Genomic DNA, 20,259 nt, shown 5'->3' with positions numbered 1-20,259 from the left:
CATTGAAAGATTATAATATTTATACATTCAATATTAGATATTACATATTAGAATGCATTCTTACATACCTCCGACCTCTACAGGCCTATGCTTTTGTGTGTGTGTTTTGAAATGATAATGAAAATCCAAGTTAAATATATTCTACTAAGGAAATATTATCTGAAAAAGTTAATTCAATACCAGATTTTGTTTTACATTAAATGAAAAATGTTGAAGATATTAACATGCTTCTTAATTCCAAAAGAAGTAATAAATTAAATTAAATTACAACATATAACTACCACCTAATTAGCCTATTGCACAAGTAGATGGAATTATGTATCTGTATTATTTACCAAAGGCACATTTGTGGGATAATAGTTGCAGAAGAGAAGGACAAACTCGTAAAGGGAGACAAGGTATATATATATTTGAATTTGTATATTATCATTTTAATATATCTAATTACTTTAATAAAAAATTAGAAAAATATTCTCTAACTTGAGTTTCCTTTTCTGGATTCTGTCAAATCTTGGAATGGATTCACCTGCAGTGTATTTGGGTAAGAGAAACTTTCTCAACTTTTTCTTTTTATTCATGTCATGATTTTACATTTAAACTGCTCCTTTTTTGTTTTTACTTTGTGTATATATGTTTCAAATTTTTATTCCTCGCCTGATTTGTATTGTATTAATCGGGAGGTTATGTCAAGGAAGCTAAAGCTGCTAGGGCTTATGATTTAGCTGCACTCAAGTACTGGGGTACCACCACCACTACCAATTTTCCTGTAGGTTTAAATTCTTTTAAGTTTATCGGTTTTTCAGATATGCACTGCAACAAAAATGGCTAAATTTATAAACAGTGTCAATAAGGTTGAATTTAGTAATCATTTAACAGGAAATGCACTAGCCAGGGGCCCAGGGCCTAGAATAATGTTATTAGAATTGGTTTTGTAATATTTCTCTATTTTGAAAATTGTAGATTACTAGTTATGAGAAAGAGGTTGAAGATATGAAGCATATGACTAGGCAAGAGTTCATTGCATCCTTAAGAAGGTACATTGTGTTTTACTTCTCCAGAATGATGCTACCAAAATCAATTATGTAGTGCAGATCAACTACAACTTTCTATTTATTTTCTCAATTCAGGAAAAGCTGTGGCTTCTCTCGTGGCGCATCCATTTACCATGGAGTGACCAGGTATCAGATAAATAAAAGTAGTGGCTCAAGTACTGTAATTATTTGCAAAGGGATCAATCTATGGTCACTTCTCATAAGATTTAGTGTTTACGGTTGAAGATGTCATCGTTTACAGGCACCACCAACATGGGAGGTGGCAAGCAAGGATCGGAAGGGTTGCTGGAAACAAGGACCAGTACTTGGGAACCTTTAGTAAGCGTCTTTTTTAATCGTCTTTATATGATAGTTTTAATTAGTACTGAATTATTACTGATTGAATCATGCTTATCAAAAATGAATTTATATTAGGGAGAATGTGTGTGTGGTCTAATTAAGAATACTCTCTCGCGATCTCATTCAGTTTTTACCATGACTATTTAATAGGCACTCAGGAAGAAGCAGTAGAAGCGTATAACATTGCTGCTATCAAGTTTCGTGGTCTGAATGCAGTGACAAACTTTGAAATAAACAGATACGATGTCAAAAACATTCTTGAAAGTGCCACATTGCCTATTGGTGGTGCAGCGAAGCATTTAAAGGAGGCTGAACAAGCTCAAATGACTCTCGAAGCTCTGACTAAAGATAGTAGCCTTACTTCACATATGCAGAACTATGGTTCCCACCATACTAACTAGCCTACTATCGCATTCCAGCAAACGAAGTCTCCAATTACTATGCACTACCTGTACGCTGATCACCAAAGGCTCTGGTGTAAACAAGAAATACAAGATGTCGATTCTTCCTCCCAAAGCTATCAAGGATTTCACCAACTTCAATTAGGCAGCAGTAACCACAACTTTTATCAACCTTCCATGTTACATATGTTTAGAAGCGAGAATGTAATAGTTTAGATTTCAGATCATATGTTTTACTATTTTGGTTGACGTTCTCAGAAAATAATTACACAATTAGTGATGTAAAACTTTACACAATTTGGTCTATAAACTTCTTACACATCACTTTCAATTCAGAAAAGCTGATGTCAAAAAAGATAATATACATCACTTTAAGATAAAAAACGGATGTCAAAGAAATCCAGGTTCAAGTCTAAATGAAACATAGAAATCACTTTGTTTAAGATAAAACTGATGTCAAGTAACATTATAAACATCACTTTTAACCAAACAAAACTGATGTCAAAAAACACAATGTACATCAGTTTTAGACAAACAACTGATGTTAAAGACTAACATGTTCAAGTCTAAATGATACATGGACATCACTTCATTCTAGAAAACACTGACGTCTATACGCTAAATTAGACATCACCTTTCATTAAAGAAATGGATGTTTAATATGTCATTTTACATCACCTCTGTCAAAATTATCGATGTTTTTGTGACAAAAAAACATAGCTCAATATATGTTTAATATGTTTTAATAGTTGTAATTTAGTTATTAAATAATTTTGTTATAGCATTTTTTATAAAAAATCATCACATAGACATTAGTGTTTTTCATTAAAATCGATGTTTTTGTGACAAAAAAGATAGCTCATGATATGTTTAACATGTTTAATTAGGTGTAATTTAGTTATTAAATAATTTATTTATAGCATTTTATGTAAATAATCAACACATAAACATCTGTTTTTAACTAAAATCGATGTCTAATCGAGTATAGACATCGGCTATTCACCGATGTCTAGAATAGACATCACCGACATCAACATCAGTTGGAAAACATCATAGACATCGGTCAAAAAGCGATGTCTATGGACTTTTTTCTTGTAGTGAGAGAATGATTCCTAGTTGTTTGGATTTAACTTTAAAACTAAAAATTGTGATCTTGAAGTTTGCAGATGAAGGATGAAATATTAGTTGTTTCTATTCTTTTTGTTCTTAAATGGTTGACTTGTGTTCTGTTGGATGATTGTGTCTTCTGCGGTTTCTGTCTTTTTAATTCAATCAACAGAATCACTTGAACTGGAATGACAATCGGTTGAACTAGCAAGACAATCTGCTGAACCAGTAGAACTTTCGATATGACAATCAGTTTAAGCTAGTATGACTTTCGGCAAGACTATCTGTTAAACTAGCAAGACTATCAAACTGAACTAGCAAGACTATCTCCTTCCAGTAGAACTTTTGGTGAGACAGTTGAAAAAGGCCTGGCATGACAATCGGTATGACAATCCAGATTGTCATGCTAGTTCAATTTCAATTGTCTTGCTGAATTAAAACTGATTTTAATCGACTTCAAATTCTGACAATTCTTAATATTAATTCAGAATTAATTAATCAATCAATTCAATTAATCAATATATTAATCTTTGCAGATATAATTTATTTTCTTAATTAAACTATATGACTTAATTAATTAATAGAGAATTAATACTACTTTTGAACTGCAACCACTCTTCTGAAAATCTTTTAAAAATCAATGAAAATTATGAATCAATTCCACCACTTCAATGTTGACACTCGATGTACTATCCGGTTCATGAGTGACTAACTTCTGTGACATTTCTTCATGTCTTGACTTTGATACTTCATTTTATTCAGATTAAATCCCTGTAATTATCTGATACCCTGAAGAGATCTCTGTCACTTGATTAAATCCACAATCTTGATTTGTTTTACTGAGGCTTGATCAATTTCTTGAACTTCTTCCAGTGAAGTAATTTCTCAAGTCTGTAGATGAACCGTGTTTCTGAATCCTTTGACAGATGTTACTTTGTGAGATCTCTTTGACGGTAGATCCACTATTTACTTGTTACATTCTTATTTGAGTTGAGTTAAATCCTCGAATAAACAAATAGGCTATGACATATGCCTAACAGGTATGTTACGAATGTAAACAACCCGGTGACTTTAAACGAGAATGTCCAAAACTTATAAAAGGACGATCTCTCGTGACTGAAAACGGGTGGGATTTAAGTTAAGATGAAGAATCTCTGGAAGCTAGTAAAGAAATTGTGAATTTATGTTTAATGGCTATCGGGGATGAATCTACCTCAAAGGAAACCTTCACTTCAAATCAAGAGGTAACTACTTCTTCAAACTTTATTCAATTACATGAATCCAATTTAAATCTTGTAGATATGAATAAACATCATTTAATTGAAATTGTGGTAAACATTAACAACAAGTACAAAGATCTTGACAAAAGACATAATTTATTATGGCCCGAGAAAATGAAGCTCGAGGATACATTATACTCAAAGTAAAGAGTTTACTCGGATGATGGAATTGTGTAATTCGTTGTGAAGTTGTGTTGTGTCACTTTTGTATTTAAAGGTGATTTTATTCAGGATTTATTTTCATAAATACTTGAGTTATCTCTAAAATCATTTTTATGGCTTCATAATTTTATTAATTATTTTTAGGAGTTTTCAAAATTGAGAAATCAATATTTCATCAATTATTTAGCCATATATGATTTTCTGATTTCAATTATTTGTTAAATCCGTATTTAACTCCAAAATTCTTCAAAAATTATGAAATTTATATTTTATTTGGTTTAGAATATTTCGAGAATTTTCAAATTTATTCCGAAATTTTTAGGGATTAGTTCGACCCGCGTGTTGTTTTATTTAATCGATAAATTCTGATATGAGTTGCATTTTTTTAAAAAAAAAATTTCAAATAATGGAAAAATTATTTTAAATAACTTTTAATTATTTGTAATATTTTATAAAATATTTTGTCGATGTTCGGATTTTAAGTTCCCGTGAATTGTTCGTTTAGACTAAATTTCGGGTCAGATAAAGTTCTTGTTGCGAGGTTTATATGATAAATGATAATAAAAGAAAAGGGGCGGGGGGACTGTTGTTGTTAATCGGGTATAACCCGACTTTTTCCTCTTCAATCTCTCTTTTGATTCTCTCTCTCTCGTGAATCTCTCCTTCTATTTTCCTCGTCCCCTCTGATTTCGCGGTTACTCCGGTGAGTTTCCGGCTTGATTTCTCTGGTGGTCTCTTGGTTGTTTCGGTTCCTGAATATATATATACATATGTTGTGTGTATATCTGTGCTCTGTGTGTCTATGCGCGCGCCTTGCGTGCGTGTCTCTATGTGTGGCCGGTGCTTGGGCCGTGGTTGATTCATGTTCTGTGTTGGGCTTTAATTTTGCTCCGTTCTCCGCCGGTTGTTTTCTGGCTGGGTGACGGGGGTGCGTGTCTATCGCGCGGCTTGTGTTCTGTTGCCCTGTTTTGCAGCGCGTATGCGTGTTATTGTCCTGTGATTTATTTCATGTTACTGAATATTTTAATTTCCAGTTAATTTGTGATGGAAATTTTTGGATTTTGCGGAATTTAATTATTAATGTAATCGATGAGATTCGTGTCGGAAACCCGTATTTATCGGGTACCCATGAGTTTTATCGTCGTCGGCGATGAGCTGCGGCGAGCCGACGGTGGACTGTGATGATTCAATCTGAGTCCTACAATTTAACATACAAAATATGATTTAAAATACGAATTACGAATAAAACTGTAAAATGCGATTAAAATTATAAAATGGGACTGATAATTAATAATTGTATTTAAGTTGTATTGGTGAATTTGCGAATTGTTGTTGTTGACTGAAGTTGGTAATTGGAATTTGGATTGGGTTGGGTTGTTGTTGTGGTCAATTTGGCGTTGGGATGTTCGACGGGTTAGCCGATAATCAAAGAAGGTGCTGCCCGATTTCTGAAAAATTAAATTACGGGAATACGAGGCCGTACCCAATGACTATCGGAACGTTGATCAGTTATATTATCGTACCTTATACAAAATCTGATTATGTGTTGTGATGAAATACTTTACGAAAAACCGATAACCCTAGTTTCATAAAAGGATAAATATACCTATTTTCTGAAAATGCACACTGAACCGACTTTCGAAGACGTGAACCCTAATTGATACGTGTATTATTATATGAAGTATGTTACGAGTCGGGTTTTGTTAACGTTCAGGTAGATTGTTAGCGAGGATATGTCAAGTATAATCGAAAGTCTAAATTAGGGTATTTCGACTTTGTAGGTGCTAGACGGAAAGCCCAAAAGTTGGTGTTGGATAGCCTAGTGGACAATCGACAAGTTCAGTAAGGTTCCAATCGAAGGACCTGAGTGTTGGAGTCGAATCCAGGGTAATCTAGTGGTTAGACGTTAAAGTCTGAGCATCCGTGTCGGCTCAAGGTCAATCAATAATATTTGTAAAGCTCTGCAAAGCAAGTACCCCTGAACAAATCTTTTACAATTCAGTACTATATGAATAATTGTTGATTTAAATTTACGTACTGGAACAGAACGATTTAAGTTATGTATCCCCTGGGTTTCAAATTATTTTATTAACTTGTGTTTTGGGGGAAAAGTAACTTCTGAAAATACCTATCTCTAAGTTTTAAATAAAACGAAAATGTTTTGGGAAAATGTGCTGTGTTATAATTATTTTGACGAGAGATAGGTAAGTGATTTGGAAAAACTGGATAAAAATGATCAGATAATTGGATGAGTGTGCGAAGAAGGCTCGTAACGGCCTGGAAGTTAGCGTAAGAGGCGAAGTGGTTGTGCACCCTGTTATAACCACCAGCCCAGCATGACAGAGACCTAGCTAGTCTCTGAGTTCCGGAACAAGTTTCATAAGATAGCCTGATCAGCTGTCTCACCAGGGATCATCCAATACTTTTATATATGACAAGTTTTATAGGTCCTGTGATGGGACAAGTTTTATAGGTCCTGTGATGGGACAAGTTTTATGGTTCCCGTAACGGAACAAATGATTTTGGGTCCCCGTAACGGGATAAATGGTTTATGGGTCCTGCGATGGGACGTAAGATTTGAAAATGAAAGAAGCATGCTAAGAAATTGAAATTGATATTTATGCACAGCACACAACTAATGATTTGGTGTTACAGAGCATGCTAGTTTTGATATCCAGTTCACACATGTTTTACTTGTTTTCTAGCAAGTTATAATTTTTGTTCCTATAATTGTTTATCATAAACTGTTTTTGATTATTATTCATATAGTGGTACTGCTGAGCAATTGATTGCTCACCCTTGCAAAATGTTTTATATATGTATTGCAGATACCTAGGAGATTCTTCAGTGGTAGTCGGGGTAGAGTTCCAGTTCCTTCTGTGTCAGGCTCCTCTGAGGTAGTTGTGTTGGACCCAAGCGGGTCTGTTGAGTTGCTGAATAAAGATAGTATTGTTTGGATTGTCTTTAGTAAGTTGTTTTTTTTACGGTTGTAACCTAAGTCATACTTAAACCTGGAAAAGGTCTTGGTAAAGGGGGTCGAAATTATGTATATTTAATAATTTAGGTTATATTGTTTATTAGTATTGTTGTTGGTGACGTGAACTCCTGACCCCGGGGTTGAGGCCGTCACAGTTGGTATCAGAGCTACTGGTTTGAGTCCCTGATTTAGGTTAGGATTAGAGTCAGAAGAGTGCAAGGAGGTTTATTCTATATAGATTTGAGTCAGCAACTCAACCAGAGGAGCGAGTCTGTGAGTTTAGTCAAGGGTTCGAAGGCGTAACCCTGATGTCTGTTGAGGATTGGTTAGAACTGCCCTAGATTTTAGTAAGTCTCCCTTATATATAGGTATCATTGGCAATGTCTAGTTGAGGTTTCTAGTTTCTTTTCTTGAGCGAGCGAATCTGATCATGAAAGTTCAGGTGGAAGGATAATAGTTAGCGGCTGCCATGACAGCCGAGTCCCATAGTGAATATGGATTAGTACTGAGGTTTATACCTTGAGCCCTTATATTTCTTCCCTCGGAGGTTCTATCGGTGGATTGGGGCATACAATACATATGATGTGACTATTTGTCTCTGTGACAAAGGGTCTGGTGGGACGCCACTGAATTATGTGTTGTAAACTGTATGGTACTAAGATTGGTCATCTTATGTACTTGTATGGTTGCTCCCAGTCATATCCGCATTTCCTTCAGGTTTCTTTTAGAATGAATTTTCCTGATCTCAAAATTTTATTTTGTATTTTATGGCAATGAATTTCCTTCGGTAACCACTGTGGTCAGATCGTTCTAGTTCTGGAAAGTAAACGAAGAATTGACCGTCAGGAGAAATAAAAGTTATGTGACTGGTTGCTACTTTGGAATGATGGAAACAGTAAGGATTTGTGACCCATTGGAAAAAGGTTGTTTTTTTATAAAAGTTAATTCAGTAGTTGTCGAGTCCATGGAAAATGATAGGAAACCGCCTTTAGAGGTATGGGTGGCTGAAACTGGGATTATTATGCCTAGCAGAGGTCCTTAAGTTGACCTAGTTTGTGAAGTTGCTTGTTGGTAGATGTGGCTGAAATAGCCAACCCGTTTTATTATATTGGTTAGTGATACATACGATTATTAACATGTTATGTGTTACAGTATTGTGAACCGTGGAGTTGAGTGATGAAAGATGGTTAGTATGCTTGTTGGTGGTTTGATTGATGTTGATAAATTGATATGGTTGTTGGTTGATTGTTGGTGTCAGCTTGAGTCTGACTGGTAGTCAGTAATATAGAGTTGGTTAATTTTATCAGTTAATGGTCAGTTATATAGAAGTCGGTTCCAATTATATGAAGTTAATTGCTAACGTGGTTTTCAAATTCGAAAACAAAGAATGTTCAATATTTCGAATGCGGTCAAGGGTCAGGCTGTGTTGGAGTGTAATCCAGAAAGATCCAGGAGTTATTTGCTACCATCATAGGAAGGTTGGGCATATTGCAAGAAGTTGTGGAATGGTTACTCAAGGTACGACATCCCAAGGTCCAATACCCAGCACGGCTAGAGGTAGAACTTCCAGAGTAACCAAAAGTTCGAGCGGTTAGAATTTGGACGTAGTGTAGCTGATCTGACACCCTTAAAGTTAGAGGAGTTTGATACGATTTTAGTAACGAATTGGTTGTCCTGTCATAAGGCAAGGATTAATTCGGGAAAAGCGAATTGTAAAGTGTATGGAAGTCACTAGTGGGGTGAATTGCTAAAGGAAGGAGCAGGATAAGAAGCTCTTCCAATCATGCGAAGAAAGAAGTTAATAAGCTAAGGATATCAAGTAGATCCACCATGTGTAAAGTTACGAAGAAGATAATACTTGAGCTGAGGAAAGATGAGTAATATATGAGTGCCTGGAGTTTTTGAAGATTAATGGGATGAAATAATTAGCTCAATAATTGTAAAAGATATTAGTAAGGAAGGTGAACATACCAGATATAGTCTCTTGGGTTATGCCAGAAATGCTGTTGAAAAAAAGGATGAAATGATAAGAATGTGTAATGATTATCGGGAGTTTAATAAAATGATGAACAAGAATCAGTAACCCTATCATGAATTGATTAATTATGTAACCTAATTCAAGGAGTGTGTTATTTCTCGGGGATTGACTTAAGATCCAGCCGGAGAACGTATCGAAGACTGCAGTTAAAATGAAATATGGGTATCACAATTTTTTCATAATGTTATTTGGATTAACAAATGTATCAGTTAGTGAACCTGGTGTATAAGGAGTGCTTGAATAAGCATGATTGTTTTTATTTATAACATCCTTAGCTATTCAAAGGCCAAAGACATCTATGTGAAACGCCCTAGGATTTCCCTACGAAGATTCGAAGAAAACAACTATATTTTAAGCTTCGAGTATGAATTTTGGCTGAGAGTAACAAATGATTTCGATTATTCCATTAACGAACATTTAAGCAAAGCTGGTGTAGTAACAGATACCCTGTATAGAAGACAAAGATTGAATGTGATTAAAATCGCTAAGGAGATAATAAAGGAATAGGGAAAAGTGGAATGTGAAGTTCAAATATCTGAAGGTGAGAAGAAGTGAAGATATGAGATTAATTTCCAGTCTAAACTGATGGAGAGAAGCAAGAGATGTTCGAATATTTGAAAACTAAATTGAAAATGAGCACCGCCTATTATCCGTAGATGAAGGGTCAGAGTGGAAGGACGATTTAGGCAATATAAGATATGTTGAAAGTATATAGTTCGAATTTAAAAAGAAACTGTGGTAATCACCTACCATTGATTGAGTCCTTTATGTTAATAATTATCATGTTAGTAGCGAATGCTACCTTGCGAAGCCTGTATGAGCATAAGTGTGAGTTCCCCTCTATTGAGAGAAAGTGGGAGTAGAAATATTGTTGGAACCTGCGTAAATTTAGCGCACCAAGGACGTAGTGGTGTTGATTCAGAAAAGAGTTGAAGCAGCTTGGGATGGACAAAGAAAGAAGAAGGATTTGCATCGAAAGAGTATGGATATAAAAGTAGGATTGTGGGTGTTGATAAAATTTCACCTTGAAAGAAATTGGTTAGGTTTAATTAGAAGGGGCGAGTTGAGCCCTAAATATATGTACCCATGGGGTATCGAGGAAGATAGATGAAGTGCTCATGAATTAGCATTATCATTACAGTTGCAGACATTTATAATGTGTTGTGCATGTCATTATTAAAGCGATATGTTCTTGATTCGAACCAAATCGTTGAGTAGGAGTCAATGGGCTCTTGTCCAAATTGTTTTGCGTGGAATGATTGACCCAAAACCTAGATCGTTACGAGTGAGTCCTTAGGAATGAGTCTATATCCTTAGTGAGTGTGCTTAGAATGAATCCTCGAGTAGAAGAATCTACTTGGGTGTTAAAGTCAGTTATGCTTGACAAATATCCTCACTTGTTGGTTAAAAATCAGATTCTGAGGACAGGATCTTTTTAAGGGGGAAGATTATAACGACTCGTACATTCCTGTAATATTAAATGTGTAATTATTAAATAATTGCATTAATAAAATAGGTCTGTGGGTTCTGTCAGCTGAATATTATTTTGTTAATATTTTAAGTAATTATGTGTGATTGTGGTGTTCGTGTATTAATTGTGTAATTCGTTGTGAAGTTGTGTTGTGTCACTTTTGTATTTAAAGGTGATTTTATTCAGGATTTATTTTCATAAATACTTGAGTTATCTCTAAAATCATTTTTATGGCTTCATAATTTTATTAATTATTTTTAGGAGTTTTCAAAATTGAGAAATCAATATTTCATCAATTATTTAGCCATATATGATTTTCTGATTTCAATTATTTGTTAAATCCGTATTTAACTCCAAAATTCTTCAAAAATTATGAAATTCATATTTTATTTGGTTTAGAATATTTTGAGAATTTTAAAATTTATTCCGAAATTTTTAGGGATTAGTTCGACCCGCGTGTTGTTTTATTTGATCGATAAATTCTGATATGAGTTGCATTTTTTTAAAAAAAATAATTTCAAATTATGGAAAAATGATTTTAAATAACTTTTAATTATTTGTAATATTTTATAAAATATTTTGTCGATGTTCGGATTTTAAGTTCCCGTGAATTGTTCGTTTAGACTAAATTTCGGGTCAGATAAAGTTCCTGTTGCGAGGTTTATATGATAAATGATAATAAAAGAAAGGGGGGGCTGTTGTTGTTAATCGGGTATAACCCGACTTTTTCCTCTCCAATCTCTCTTTTGATTCTCTCTCTCTCTCGTGAATCTCTCCTTCTATTTTCCTCATCCCCTCAGATTTCGCGGTTACTCCGGTGAGTTTCCGGCTTGATTTCTCTGGTGGTCTCTTGGTTGTTTCGGTTCCTGAATATATATATACATATATTGTGTGTATATCTGTGCTCTGTGTGTCTATGCGCGTGCCTTACGTGCGTGTCTCTGTGCGTGCTCGGTGCTTGGGCCGTGGTTGATTCATGTTCTGTGTTGGGCTTTAATTTTGCTCCGTTCGCCGCTGGTTGTTTTCCGGCTGGGTGACGGGGGCGCGTGTCTATCGCGCGGCTTGTGTTCTGTTGCCCTGTTTTACAGCGCGTATGCGTGTTGTTGTCCTGTGATTTATTTCATGTTACTGAATATTTTAATTTCCAGTTATTTTGTGATGGAAATTATTGGATTTTGCGGAATTTAATTATTAATGTAATCGATGAGATTCGTGTCGGAAACCCGTATTTATCGGGTACCCACGAGTTTTATCGCCGTCGGTGATGAGCTGCGGGGAGCCGACGGTGGACTGTGATGATTCAATCCGAGTCCTACAATTTAAAATACAAAATATGATTTAAAATATGAATTGCGAATAAAACTGTAAAATGCGATTAAAATTATAAAACGGGACTGATAATTAATAATTGTATTTAAGTGGTATTGGTGAATTTGCGAATTGTTGTTGTTGACTGAAGTTGGTGATTGGAATTTGGATTGGATTGGGTTGGGTTGTTGTTGTGGTCAATTTGGCGTCGGGATGTTCGACGGGTTAGCCGATAATCAAAGAAGGTGCTGCCCGATTTCCGAAAAATTAAATTACGGGAATACGAGGCCGTACCCAATGACTATCGGAACGTTGATCAGTTATATTATCGTACCTTATACAAAATCTGATTATGTGTTGTGATGAAATACTTTACGAAAAACCGATAACCCTAGTTTCATAAAAGGATAAATATAACTATTTTCTGAAAATGAACATCGAACCGACTTTCGAAGACGTGAACCCTAATTGATACGTGTATTATTATATGAAGTATGATACGAGTCGGGTTTTGTTAACGTTCGGGTAGATTGTTAGCGAGGATATGTCAAGCATAATCGAAAGTCTAAATTAGGGTATTTCGACTTTGTAGGTGCTAGAGGGAAAGCCCAAAAGTTGGCGTTGGATAGCCTAGTGGACAATCGACAATTTCAGTAAGGTTCCAATCGAAGGACCTGAGTGTTGGAGTCGAATCCCGGGTAATCTAGTGGTTAGACGTTAAAGTCTGAGCGTCCGTGTCGGCTCAAGGTCAATCAATAATATTTGTAAAGCTCTGCAAGGCAAGTACCCCTGAACAAATCTTTTACAATTCAGTACTATATGAATAATTGTTGATTTAAATTTACGTACTGGAACAGAACGATTTAAGTTATGTATCCCCTGGGTTTCAAATTATTTTATTAACTTGTGTTTTGGGGGAAAAGTAACTTCTGAAAATACCTATCTCTAAGTTTTGAATAAAATGAAAATGTTTTGGGAAAACGTGTTGTGTTATAATTATTTTGACGAGAGATAGGTAAGTGATTTGGAAAAACTGGATAAAAATGATCAGATAATTAGATGAGTGTGCGCAGAAGGCCCGTAACGGCCTGGAAGTTAGCGTAAGAAGCGAAGTGGTTGCGCACCCTGTTATAACCACCAGCCCAGCGTGACAGAGACCTAGCTAGTCTCTGACTTCCGGAACAAGTTTCATAAGATAGCCTGATCAGCTGTCTCACCAGGGATCATCCAATACTTTTATATCTGACAAGTTTTATAGGTCCTATGATGGGACAAGTTATATAGGTCATGTGATGGGACAAGTTTTATGGTTCCTGTAACGGAACAAATGATTTTGGGTCCCCGTAACGGGACAAATGGTTTATGGGTCCTGTGATGGGACGTAAGATTTGAAAATGAAAGAAGCATGCTAAGAAATTGAAATTGATATTTATGCACAACACACAACTAATGATTTGGTGTTACAGAGCATGCTAGTTTTGATATCCAGTTTACACATGTTTTACTTGTTTTCTAGCAAGTTATAATTTCTGTTCATATAATTGTTTATCATAAACTGTTTTTGATTATTATTCATATAGTGGTACTTCTGAGCAATTGATTGCTCACCCTTGCAAAATGTTTTATATATGTATTGCAGATACCTAGGAGATTCTTCAGTGGTAGTCGGGGAAGAGTTCCAGTTCCTTCTGTGTCAGGCTCCTCTGAGGTAGTTGTGTTGGACCCAAGCGGGTCTGTTGAGTTGTTGAATAAAGATAGTATTGTTTGGATTGTCTTTAGTAAGTTGTTTTTTTTACGGTTGTAACCTAAGTCATACTTAAACCTGGAAAAGGTCTTGGTAAAGGGGGTCGAAATTATGTATAATTAATAATTTAGGTTATATTGTTTATTAGTATTGTTATTGGTGACGTCAACTCCTGACCCCGGGGTTGAGGCCGTCACAAAAAGAACTACTACAAACTAATGACCTCAAAGAAAAAGATTTGGAATTAGAAGCTAAACGGTGAAAATAAGAAAATTTCAAACTAAAGATCAAGAAAGATTCCTTAACAACAAGATTGATGTCTTAGAAAAAGAAAAAGAAAATCTTGAAATTGTTTTTCAAAGATTTACGAAAGGCAATGGGATATTAAACAAACTGGTACATTCTAAAAATTCCTTTAACCATGAAAGTTTAGGATATGATAAGAATGTTCAACCACATAAAGTTTTTCAATAACATGAATAAACTAAAAATGTTGCTCCTAAATCACCTCCATTTACATGTTCTTTTTAAAATAAACAAAGACATACCATTTCATATTGTAAATTTAAGAATGGAAGGATTCAAAAAGGGTCTAAGTTTTACAAAATGTTGAAAAGAATGTATTACATCACAAGGTTGCTAATAACAACCAAAGGCAACCTAGATCTTAATACTTTCAACAACCTATTAGGTTTCAAGATGGAAACACTAACTATCATAGCATATATCCTAAAAATAATGTGTATTATCCAAATGATAAAAGCATGATATATCAACGCAGTAATTCTAAAAAATATGCTAGTATAAGAAGTTCAAAATCGAATGTTAATACTACATATCAACGGGGGACACATTATAATGTTAGGAAAAATGCACCTAGAAATCTCTACATGACTAATAATTCTTATCCAATTCCTAGATTTTCCCATGCAAATTCAAATTTTATTTATGATGTACTAACCCCAAGACTCTCAAGACAAAAGCGTACCTATGTACTAATTAATTTATTTTGTAGGTATGTCTTACTGCTAAGCAAGACTTGTGGTACCTTGATAGTGGATGTTCGAGATATATGATTTTTGATAAGTCACTCTTGAACAATATTAAAAAGGTCACTGCCGGAAGTGTCACGTTCGGAGATAATAGTAAATGTATCATTATCGGCATCGGGGACATCGGGAACGAGCACTTTAAGATATCTAACGTACAACTAGTCACGGGACTAAAGTACAACCTTCTCTCAATAATTCAACTTTGTGATAAAGGAAATAAGGTAATTTTCTATCCCATTCATTTTTCTAATCTTAACAAAGATGAAAAATTTGTTATTACTTGTCCTCGAGTCAAAAAATTTTACACATGCGATATGAGTAAGTATGTTAATATATGCCTACTCACTACTATTGATGACCCTTGGTTGTATATGAGTAATTAGTTATTACTTGTCCTCGAGACAAAAGATTTGGACACACAAAAATGAAGTTGATTAAAATATATTAACTAAAGATCATGTATGAGGGATACCAAAATTAAACTATAAAAAGGATCTTTTTGTGAAGCTTGTGAAATTGGAAAAAAATACGAGCCTCTCATAAAACAAAATTTATGGTATCTACCTCACGACCTCTCAAGTTTTTACACATGGATCTTATCGGTCCAGTTCCAATACAAAGTTTCGGAGGATGTACATATACTTTGGTATTTGTTGATGACTATTCAGGATTTACGTGGACGAAATTCCTCAAAACCAAAAGTGATGCTTTTGAATTATTTTCCTCTTTATGCAAAAGGATTCAAAATCAACAAAATAATAGCATAGTCTATATAAGAACTTATCATGATTAAGAATTTGAAAATTCAAATTTTATAGGTTTTTGTGATAAACATGGTATCACTTATAACTTTCCTGCTCCTTACACTCCTCAATCTTACGGAGTGGTTGAAAGGAAAAACATGACATTACAAGAAATGGCAAATACAATGATAAATGAATATCGACATCCTAAATATTTTTGGGCCGAAGCGATGTCAACCGCATATTGTTGTGCAAGACATGCCTGTACAATAACAAGTCTAAGTCAAATTGACAACCCTCCGTAAGTTGTATTGTAATCTTAGTTTGCATTTTGTACTTGTAACTTTTAAAGTCTGTAAAAATGTCAAAAGAGCAGACTAGTGTCTTTTTCTTTAAATAGTGTCAAGCCTAAGAATTCTATCTGGAAGAAGATCAAGTAGATCATGCCTCGGAAGAATTATGAAGAAGCTTGGAGTTGAATTAATTTGTTTTTGGAAAAATATTCTAAGTCAAGATCTCTACAAGTCACAGATTTAATGTTATAGAGAGGTCACTCGAGAACTCCAAATGACTTATAAAGAAATTAGGAAAGCTACTAGAGAACTCAAAGATATCGACAAGTCAAATTGAAGACATGAAGATTGGAGATATCGACAAGTCAATTCTTCACTAGAGAACTCAGAGTTATCGAGAAGTCAACATTCATTAGAGAAGTCTGAGTTATCGATAAGTCAAATTTCACTAGAGAACTCAGAGATATCGATAAGCCAAAATTCACTAGAGAACTCTGAGTTATCGACAAGTCAAAATTGACTAGAGAACTCTGAGTTATCAACAAATCAATTTGTCACTAGAGAACTCAGAGATATCGATAAGTCAAAGTGAAGATATGAAGATTAGAGATCTCGATAAGACAAATTCTCTTATAGAGAACTCAAAGACTCTACAAGTCAAACCAACTATGGAGTATTAGAGATCTCGATAAGTCATTATACTTATCGAGATGACAAGATCTCTACATGCCTAACTGGAGATCTCGAGGTAAATTCTCAAAGTACAAATTGCAGACCAGTTCAATATCCAAGATTAACAATCAACAAACAATCCAACCAACTGGATTAACAAGTCTATAAAAAGCAGCTTGAAGAATGTGCAAGATCAAGGGTGAAGATTAACTGACAAAGGAAGATCAAAGTTAACATAGTATGCAAAGATATGCTAAGCCAAAAATGGAAGATATATTTTTCCTAAAATTGAATGATTAGTGACACTTTACTAAAGTTAATAGCATGTCTTATTATACACTATGTAAACCAGTAGTTAACTGAGATATAAAGTTAACACTGGTCCTTTGTTAGAAGTAATAATGAGATAAGAAATTCTTATATTCTCTCAAGATAGAAGCTAAGCTCTTTAACAACAAAGAGCCTAGAAATTTTGTAGTAAAACATTCTTAATTTTAATATAAAATTAATTGAGTTTTGAAAGATCCGTGTTATTCATAGCTGCATGTTTTATTTCTGTTATAACACATCTTACTATAAGATTTGATGTACTTTGTTCAAAAACCAAAATAGTTCAAAAAAAGCATAAAAACTTAAAAACACATTCACCCCCCCCCCTCTATGTGTAATTCATTACCTAACAAGTGATATCAGAGCAAAATCTGAAAGTAAACATGTTTGTTTCCTCTTAATGCATTCTACATAGACTTGAAAGTCACTTGAATCTATGAAATCAAGAATTTTATCATTCACAAGCCTTTGAATTCTTTGTTTAAAGATATCACCTAATCGCTTGCGCCACAACATGGCATAATTTTCAGTTAACTTACGCTTTGTACCTCTTGCACTTGAGTGTAAAATCTCATTGTTAAAAGTAATAGTATCAAACATATAAAGATTAACAATTAAAGAACCAATATCAACCACATTTGAATTTAAAATGAAACAAACTTTATTTTTTTCCAAAAGAATAAGTTTAGCCATATTTTTCCAAACCAGAAATAAAAATAAGATTCCGTCAAAAAGATGGTGCAACAAATATTTCAAATAAATCCAAATAAACATCGGATTTTAATAATAATCTAAATGTTCCAACAACTTCAACCAAAACTTTATTGTCGTCGCCCACATAGATGAATCTTTCAGCATCAAATAGAGGTCAGCTCACAGGCAACCCTGCATAGATACACTTATGTGAGTAGTAGCACCATAATCTACCCACCAAGTATCCTTAGATACATAAGCCAAATTAACTTCAGAATAAACAAAGATCGAAGTCTTACCCTTCTTCACAGGCAAAGCAGCATATTTGGAAAACTCTTTCTTCATGTGTCCAGCCTTCTTACAAAAATAGTAGGTTGTTCCCTTATCCTACTTCTCTTGCAACTGATGCTTGGGTTTTCCACTTGCAATATCCTTACCTCTCTTACTTTTCTTATGATGAGAGCTTGATGCCAAATGAGCATTCTCAGTCTTCTCTCGCAAAACCCTCTCTTCCTCTTCCACACAATGTGAAATGAGCTCACTAAAAGTCCATTTTTCCTTTTGAGTATTGTAACTCACCACAAAGTGTCCAAACTGAGGAGGCAGAGAAATAAGAACTAAGTGAACAAGTAACTCATTCCAAAGTTCTAACTTGAGTTCCTTGAGTTTGCCAGCAAGATCAGATATCCCAATGATGTGCTCCCTTATGTTCCCCTTTCCCTTATACCTCATGGTCACGAGTTTTGAAATAAGATTAATCATTTTCCCTTTCTCATTCTTAAAAAAAAATTGCTCAATTTCAGAGATGAACTTCTTGGAACTTGTGCTCTCAGCAATAGAGCCCCGAAAGCCATTTGTTCTATTTTTGGATCATCATAAGTTGGAACTGGTTGATCTTTCCTTAGCGCAAGGTCAAGATCCATACACCCAAGAACAATTTCAACATTCTCTGTCCATGTGACATAATTTGTCCCGTTCAACATTGCACTTATGCTCAGTTGAGCGGAAGCAAAATTAACAGTAGCTGAAACTGAAATATAAAACAAATATACAACAAATTCTCAAATCTAGTATATATAATAATGTGATAAATTTTAAATATTGGAAACACCATCACAAGATACCTAGCGTAACATTAAATTTTAGTCTTTGGACAAAAAACTTAATTTGCAGTTGGCACTCTCCACACAACAATCAAGTGTTAACAATTGGTTTTTATCAAAAAATAAACCTTTCTTTCGACCGACTTATTATTCACATGAAAAAAATTGATGTTACATAATTTTTATCACAAGAATATTTTAATTTTAGCCAAACATTACCTTTCTTTTGGGCCAATAAAATTTGCATAAAATCAAATATACTGTTAGTTCCGTAGTACAACTGTAGCGGGGTGAATACAGTTTATGCAAATAATTCGATAAAGCTTTAGCAGAATCAACAATTTTTATATTAATCTGATAAAAACTGTTACATAAGTACTCTCTCAAAGGATGAACAATTATCCTTGAGAGCTGCTAGATTATATGAAAGATATAACAATTCGTGAACACATATAATGTAAACCTAATATGTGCTTATATGGTGCACAGTTACACAATCAATAAGCAATCCCATTCTATTACAATAAGGAAACCTAATACATATCCATGTATGATTGTGATGGGGAGTAAAATAAGGCCTGAGTATGTGAATAATATGGAATTAATTATATCATAATTGGGCCGACAACCAGGCCCATTTGAGAGGGCCCAAAACCCTAAATATTAATTAATTTCGTAATTAATTAATAAGGGGTAAGTCAGCTGATAAGATGAGTCCTGGTGGAGAAATAAATCCTTGTAGATTGGCCTCCAAGGAACCTCATGGGATAAGGAATCAGCTTCCTACCTCTCAGGACTCCAAAGTCCATTCTAATTCTGAGACTTGCCCACCAAGTCTCCCAACTCTAGTCCAATTCAAGGACTCCCAACACCTATATAAGAGGTCTCACCCCCACCAATCAGAACTACATTTTTGACTTGATCCTTGGCAATTAGCAAGGTACGTAGGCATCTTGTTAAGGTAGATCGAGACACGAGACATAAGAGCAGTCAAATCGAGTCTCGAAGCTCACGTTCCCTAGTAATAAATACATCAATTATTATACCTTATTTTTTGATCCATAACATTTGGCGCCGTCTATGGGAATAACGCAACAGCAACCATGGTGAGAACACGGAGAGGAAGCAGCACCCTAGAAGGAGGAACACCAGCGGGGACAACCTAAATGATTTCGTCAACCGTGGAGGTACCTCTGTATTCAACCTATGCCACCACCCAAGGAGGAGGCCAGGTAGGGATATCTGAACCTCAACCAGCTGCTCAAAGGACGAATCCTCAACTTCAACAGCTACAAACACCTGTGAATTCTCGACCCCTTGGGTATGAGTATTCAACTATTGTGACCACTAACCCCCCTTATGGGATGCCCCTTTACCCCGAGATTGGAGGAAGTGGACATGCTGGACAAAGTGAAGCACGGGGGAAAACACCCCCTTACATACAAGGTTTGGCTCCTATCCCGGAGGATCAGGAATTTTCTGGTCCTTATACTG

At 34.9% G+C, this 20,259-nt stretch overlaps 1 pseudogene; it reads left to right on the top strand.

Annotated features, from left to right (window-relative positions):
* Positions 1-316: 316 nt before the first annotated feature.
* Positions 317-2,008, top strand: LOC141660884 (AP2-like ethylene-responsive transcription factor PLT2; annotated as a pseudogene).
* Positions 2,009-20,259: the final 18,251 nt, after the last annotated feature.

Source organism: Apium graveolens, chromosome 5 (assembly GCF_009905375.1).
Source record: "Apium graveolens cultivar Ventura chromosome 5, ASM990537v1, whole genome shotgun sequence".
In the NCBI taxonomy this organism is placed as follows: domain Eukaryota; kingdom Viridiplantae; phylum Streptophyta; class Magnoliopsida; order Apiales; family Apiaceae; genus Apium; species Apium graveolens.
This window is presented reverse-complemented; position numbering and strand designations above follow the sequence as displayed.